We start from the raw sequence: 6000 nt of genomic DNA, 5'->3' as shown, positions 1-6000 counted from the left end.
GCAAGCTGCAGTTTGATTTTTTGTGACACCAGAAGAGTTAAACCTGGATGCCCAGCTGGAGGATGGCAACACTAACATGTAATTTTAGTATCTGGAGATCACTATCTCCCCAAACCACTTGTTTCTCTCCCTAAAGCTCCTCAGCAACTTGTCTCTGCTCCCACATGGAACTGAGCTGAGGCAGAGCTGCTTCCCCATCGCATAACCTGGAGCATACAGTGAATGGTGAGGAGCTACAAGGAGTCTGACCCACAGAGCTGCCTTTGGGGTACATACCCATGCCTGTTCTTGGCCATCTGTCAGCATGCCCCATCTCTAGTCCCGGTACCCTCCAGCTCACTACGTTCTCCCTTGCACTGCCTGTGTCTGTGGATGGTCAGACAATGACCAGCTGAGAGGACAGATAAGACATTCTCTGTACTCAAAGCCCTCCAGCCAGCAAAGACTAGACAAAAGCAATTCAGAGAAAATCTGTTCCATCCCTGTAGCCAGAAGCAAAACAAAAAACCAAAAAAAAACAAAAACAAAAAAAGGACTTGGAATGAACAGAATCTTCTGAAAATATAGCTATTAAGCTCTACAAAGTCTCTGCAAAGCTACAAAGCATACATGAACTGCAATTTTCAGAGGCTTGTAACTCAGCCATCTTAAGGTATATGTTTGTGAGAACACCAAAAGCTTATTTTTCACATCAAGACCATTCCCCTATCAAACATTAATCCCTTGATCTACTGTTCAGAAAGAACAAAGTGTTGCTGTGAAATACGTACAGTGGCTTTGATATAAATTGCTGTACACTGTAGTATTCCCTAATGTTTTTGTTTGACCCAAATCACTCTTAGCTGAAAATGAGCATAAAAGCTCAACAACCATAAGGATAATGAGACACGGACTGCATGCAGTTTCAGTCGGGGGAAAAAAAAAAAAAAAAAAGAATCAGTTTTGCAAAATTACAAACCGCAGAAAAGACAAGGTTGAAATTGCTACGTTTGACAATACTACCAGCTTTCTTTACAGTAAAACAAGGAACCACTAGTTTTGGTTTTAAAAAAAAAGAAAAGAGGGGACACCCTAGTGGCTTGACCTTCCTACCAGCATCACCACTGTAATGCTGACTTTGTTTATGTTCCTTGGCAGAGCATTTAAACACTACCCTCATTCCTTCCTGACTATAAAAGGATCGAATACCTATCCATTAACACATCGCTATGAATGCTAAGTGCCCTTAGGCAAATCATATCAAACTCATCCCCCTCTGTGGTCTGTCACTTCTATTGAGACTGAACTTTCCATTTGAGCAGTAGGTAGCCAGAAGATGGACCACCTCAGTGGGATAACATGGCACCATTACTGACTTAATATTACTTTATGTTTCTTCTTTTTCTTTCTCTGACTCTAGACTGTTGGGATTTATGACTCCTCTCTCTCTTGCTATGCCTTCTGTTGGTAGTAAATAAATAAATAGCAGGTAGATAGGGGTCTCGGCAGCTTCTGAAGAGCACCTGCAATTCATGCTGCAAAAAGCTGGGAGAAACGCCAGTGCTCTGATACCCTACCTGCCTTCCCTTTTCTTTGAGCCAACAAAAGATTCTCCAAAGACCCAGAAGGCCAGGACTTAGGGCAGAGTATGCAGTCTGCAGAGGCCAGAGGTCGTGTTGACCCTACCAGGTCCTCAGGTAAAGAGAGCAAGCTACAGCTTCCTGGGAGTATTAAGTCTTATGATCTTCTAGTCATAATAGGAACTGGGAAGAATGTAAATGTGCAAGACAATTCCCTGGTTGTTCTGTCATTCATAGGTATCACGGGACTGGAAGATACCTTAATTTTGCAGGGACTAGGAATTAATCCTGCTCCATAAGGCAGAGTGTTGGAACCTCATTCATTGGGAGCAGCTGAATTCCTGTTTCCTTCTGCATCTGTAATTTTTTGAATAACAAGAGAATTTATCCTAGTATAAAGCATGCAAAAAGCTGTACAGATGCTCACGCTGCTACTTATGGAATATCAAAGCAAAGAGAAAAATTAAGATTGTTAGGGAAGGAAATGACATTTTTAAACTTACCAGTGGATATGACAAACAATGGAAAAATGTCAAAAATGCCTTATAAATATATATATATATAAAAGATTGTTTCCTTCTAAATGTCACTTTTTTGTGCTTTTTGAAATACCAGTAGCAAGTTACCTAAAGGAGAGGTTTTGAACACGTATTAAAATAAGAACTCAGTAGGCAAAAAACCCTGTAGTTTTCATAGCTGTAAGCTGCATTTACTTGACGGGAACCTCAACATACTACCCACATTTTTATTCCTGACCCTCAGTTCATGGAAATATCAGAAAGACAAGGTCAAGTGTTCAGAAAAATGCAGTGATTGCAAAGGAATGGGAAATTTTAAGACCTGTGTCCTGCTTTTTTACTTGTCAGATGTTTAAAGAATAGGAAATCTATAGTCTCTTCAACTGTTATTCATTTCTTCCATTTTGGAGCACAGGGAAATTATTACATCAGAGAATATAATTACATTAAAAGCATTTATACTAGTAGATCAACTGCAACATTTACCTGATAATTAATTTTTGATACGTTAATTTACCTCCAGCTATGAGCATGTTATTTTAAAATCATACAAAGAAGTTAAAATCAAGATTTGGCATGTTGATTTATTATACAATCAACTGTAATTGTTTGCGTTATTTTGTAATTGGGGTTAACTTATGGTAAGCACCAGGAGAGGGTACAGAGGATAGGTGACGTCTTTATGGGATGGTAATGTCAGTCCCTCCTGCTCCTGTTTTCTCGCAAAGATTCAGATGCCTGTCAATGAAAGGCCGGTGTATTTTAATTAACATTGAATTGACATTAGACACTTGGAAACCAGAACATGCTTCTCAAGTGTTATATGATTTTAAATCACAGAATGCTCTTTAAAATAGCACCTCATTGTGAACTGTCCAGTGGTTTTTTAACGTAGAATGTAGTTTTCGTTGGTCCACTTTTTGGCTTGAGTCATTCTCAAAACACATTTCACACCACCCCATCAGCCACTGGCTTGTGGCAACTGAGTTTTTGCCACACAAACTGTTTAGCTTCAAAGGTTAAGAAAACAAAGACTCCAGAACATAAACATCTTTATATAGTACTACATACCTAGCATACCATTTTCATCAGTGCTTCAGTGCAGCCTCCAAAGCTCTAACACAGCATGTGAAATTTTGTAAGTTTGTTCATTTCTGCATTTCCCTGTATTTCGAACTAGCCAAGTGTCCCTGGCTACGGACGTTAGCAGGGAAGGTTGCCTTATGGCATGTTACTGATTTACCAGACACCACCAGATAGAATTGTTATGAATTTTATACCCTTGTTTGAGGGCTTTACAAATCCGCAGAGATATTCATCTTCTCTTTTATTGGGCTGAAGCGCCTGTGTTTCTTCTTACAAGGAAGTTGGTTGCATAGCGGGTGAATTGGATGTAATGAGTTTTGCCCAAGGGGGGGGTAATCCCTTCCAATTCGTTTACGCATATGTAAATGTCATTCCCCGAGCAGTACCTGAAAGCACAGTAAGCTTCCAGATAATCACTAAGAGTTCTTTTCAGCTTGCCTTAATTCAGGAAAATATTTAAAGTCGATTTCTTTTTTTTTTTTTTTCCCCACCTTGTGTTTATGTCTCCCAGACATTCCTTGCCCTCCTGGATGTGAGGCTGTTAAGTCCCAAAGGAGCCAAGCTGCAGGAGACTTTCCTGGTTTGTTCACCTGCAGAAGTCAGGCTTGAAAGCTTTTACTCAAGTTTTCACCTTATCTCCCACTCAGTTGTGGACAAGTACAGGTGCCCAGTTTTAAAATTCTGTCTCTCAGGACAAGAGGCAATAAAGAATATTCACTCACTGGAAGTCACAGGGCCAGGTCACAGTTTAGTAACATCTGGCTTTCTGAACAGAAGGGAAAAAAAGAAAAAAAAGCTGCACAAACAGAGGACACATAACTTCATCGGTCCCCTGAAGTGTACAACAGACAGTTAGCATTTTTCTCATACTGAACCCAAGTACTCACGGTCACGTTTCCTTCCAGGTCGCAGTTGGGATGGCAGATGTTCTCCCAGTGTGTTACTCTCCTCGCATCCTGTAGTTGGGATTGCCAATGTATTCAAGTTCCAGAGTATAAACAGGAGTTAGCTCAATGAAGCAATTGTTCATTCTGCTATTTTATTTCTGCTAAATTATGTGAGCTCATTTTGCAGGCTTCTCTCGGATTCCTGCTTTGGGGAAGCTCAAATGTGAAGAGGTGAGGGACAGACCTGGTGGCACCGTCATGGTCTAACCCCAGCTGGCAGCCACGCACCAGGCAGCCGCTCCCTCACTCCCCCACGGTGCTTGCAGTTGCTGTCAGTAAGAATGCCTACTGCTGTCCTGCATGGCTGGGGGGCACTGGAAAAAACATTTCACACTCATTATTAAGTCATTAACATGCCTTTTTTTTTTTTCTTTTGCCCTACATTTGGTGTGTTTAGGGACTCGTCAGTGCTAGTTCTTTATAAACTGATCTGTGTGATCAACAACGGACAAATTCAGTGTCCTTTGGTAGATCAGACATATACAGGTTTATCCTGAGATATTACAAAAAAATTTTAATAGGGTTGTAACAGGAAGAAAAAACTTGATTAAATGTATTGGTAACAGCTGATACTGTTCAGCTGAGTATCGAGTAATGAAAACTCAGTATGTGTTGTAGAATATAGCGATTTAGAAAAGGCAAACAGAAATGAGCTGACAGATGGGCTGTGCGGAAGACAGCGCAGCGCTTACTACCCTTGTGCTGCCTGGAACTGGACAGAAAGATTGCAAGTCTTCTCAACAAGGACAGATTGCCAGTTGTCTGTTTGGTTGTTGTCCCAGCCTGAACCATAATGCTCTTTCAAACCGTGGTCCGTACAGTGCCACCAAGACTCTTCCCAGCACGTTAGTTTCTGTAGCTGCACACCATAACTTCCTGTGTTTTTCACATTTCCTGGAGCTTGGGGAGCTGGAATTCTCCAGTGACTGGCTAGTCTGAAGAACGATTACCAGGGGTGGCACAGAACAAGCACCCTTGTTAGGTATGTGCAGTCCTGGAGCTGTCAAGAGGCAGAACCAACCTTGTTACCGGGGTCTTAAAATAGTGATACACTACCCGGTTAATACAACAGCAGAGCAGAAGATAGATAGTCTATAGGCAGAGGATGACAGCAATGCAATGGCCAAATACCTCTTGGAAAGATGAAAGAAAACTGGCTTGGGATCTGCAAGAGTAGACCAGAACATGTCATCATCAAGATTTAATTACATCTTCTGTTGGAATACTTGTTGAGATAACTTCTCTGGCCATCTATTTTATGTATCCTTGATGGTATCCAGGATAATACGTATCCTGATGATCCATAAAAACTCATGTTAAAATCAGTAGGCTAATGACCGATATAGTGTATTTAATATAAGAGAATTTCACCACGGGTCTCTCTCAGTGAAGGATGAGCATTACCAAGCACAGTATGTTGTGATTAGAGATATTATTTTTTTCTTAGAAAGACAACTAACGTTCTCTTTTAAGACTTCTGTTATGTAAACACTTTCAGCTGAAGATTAGGTTCCCAGCCATCTCTTGAATAAGCTAACTAGGCTGAAGTCTTTTCATTAGACCCATTTTTGACCTTGATACTTTATAATCACTTTGAACTCTCTCCAAATTTTCAGCACTGTAAAAATGCTGGATGTGAGAATTGGGTACATTTTAGTAAGTAATCTCTCCATTAGCATATGGAGAAATAGTATAAATGTTCTTATACACACACCTGTCTTTGCAGGCACTAAACTTGCTTTCCTGACAAAGATTGTTTACTTGGAACAAAACAAACCAGACCTGAGTCCCTATTTAAGTTTACAGTAACTCCTCCTCCACTGATCTCTTTTGGAGAGCCTCCACTCAGAGTTTGAAGGTCACCATTACCAAGGCTGAACTGGGAAGGTT

This window comes from Falco rusticolus, chromosome 11 (assembly GCF_015220075.1).
Source record: "Falco rusticolus isolate bFalRus1 chromosome 11, bFalRus1.pri, whole genome shotgun sequence".
NCBI lineage: Eukaryota > Metazoa > Chordata > Aves > Falconiformes > Falconidae > Falco > Falco rusticolus.
Note: the sequence above shows the minus strand (reverse complement) of the source record.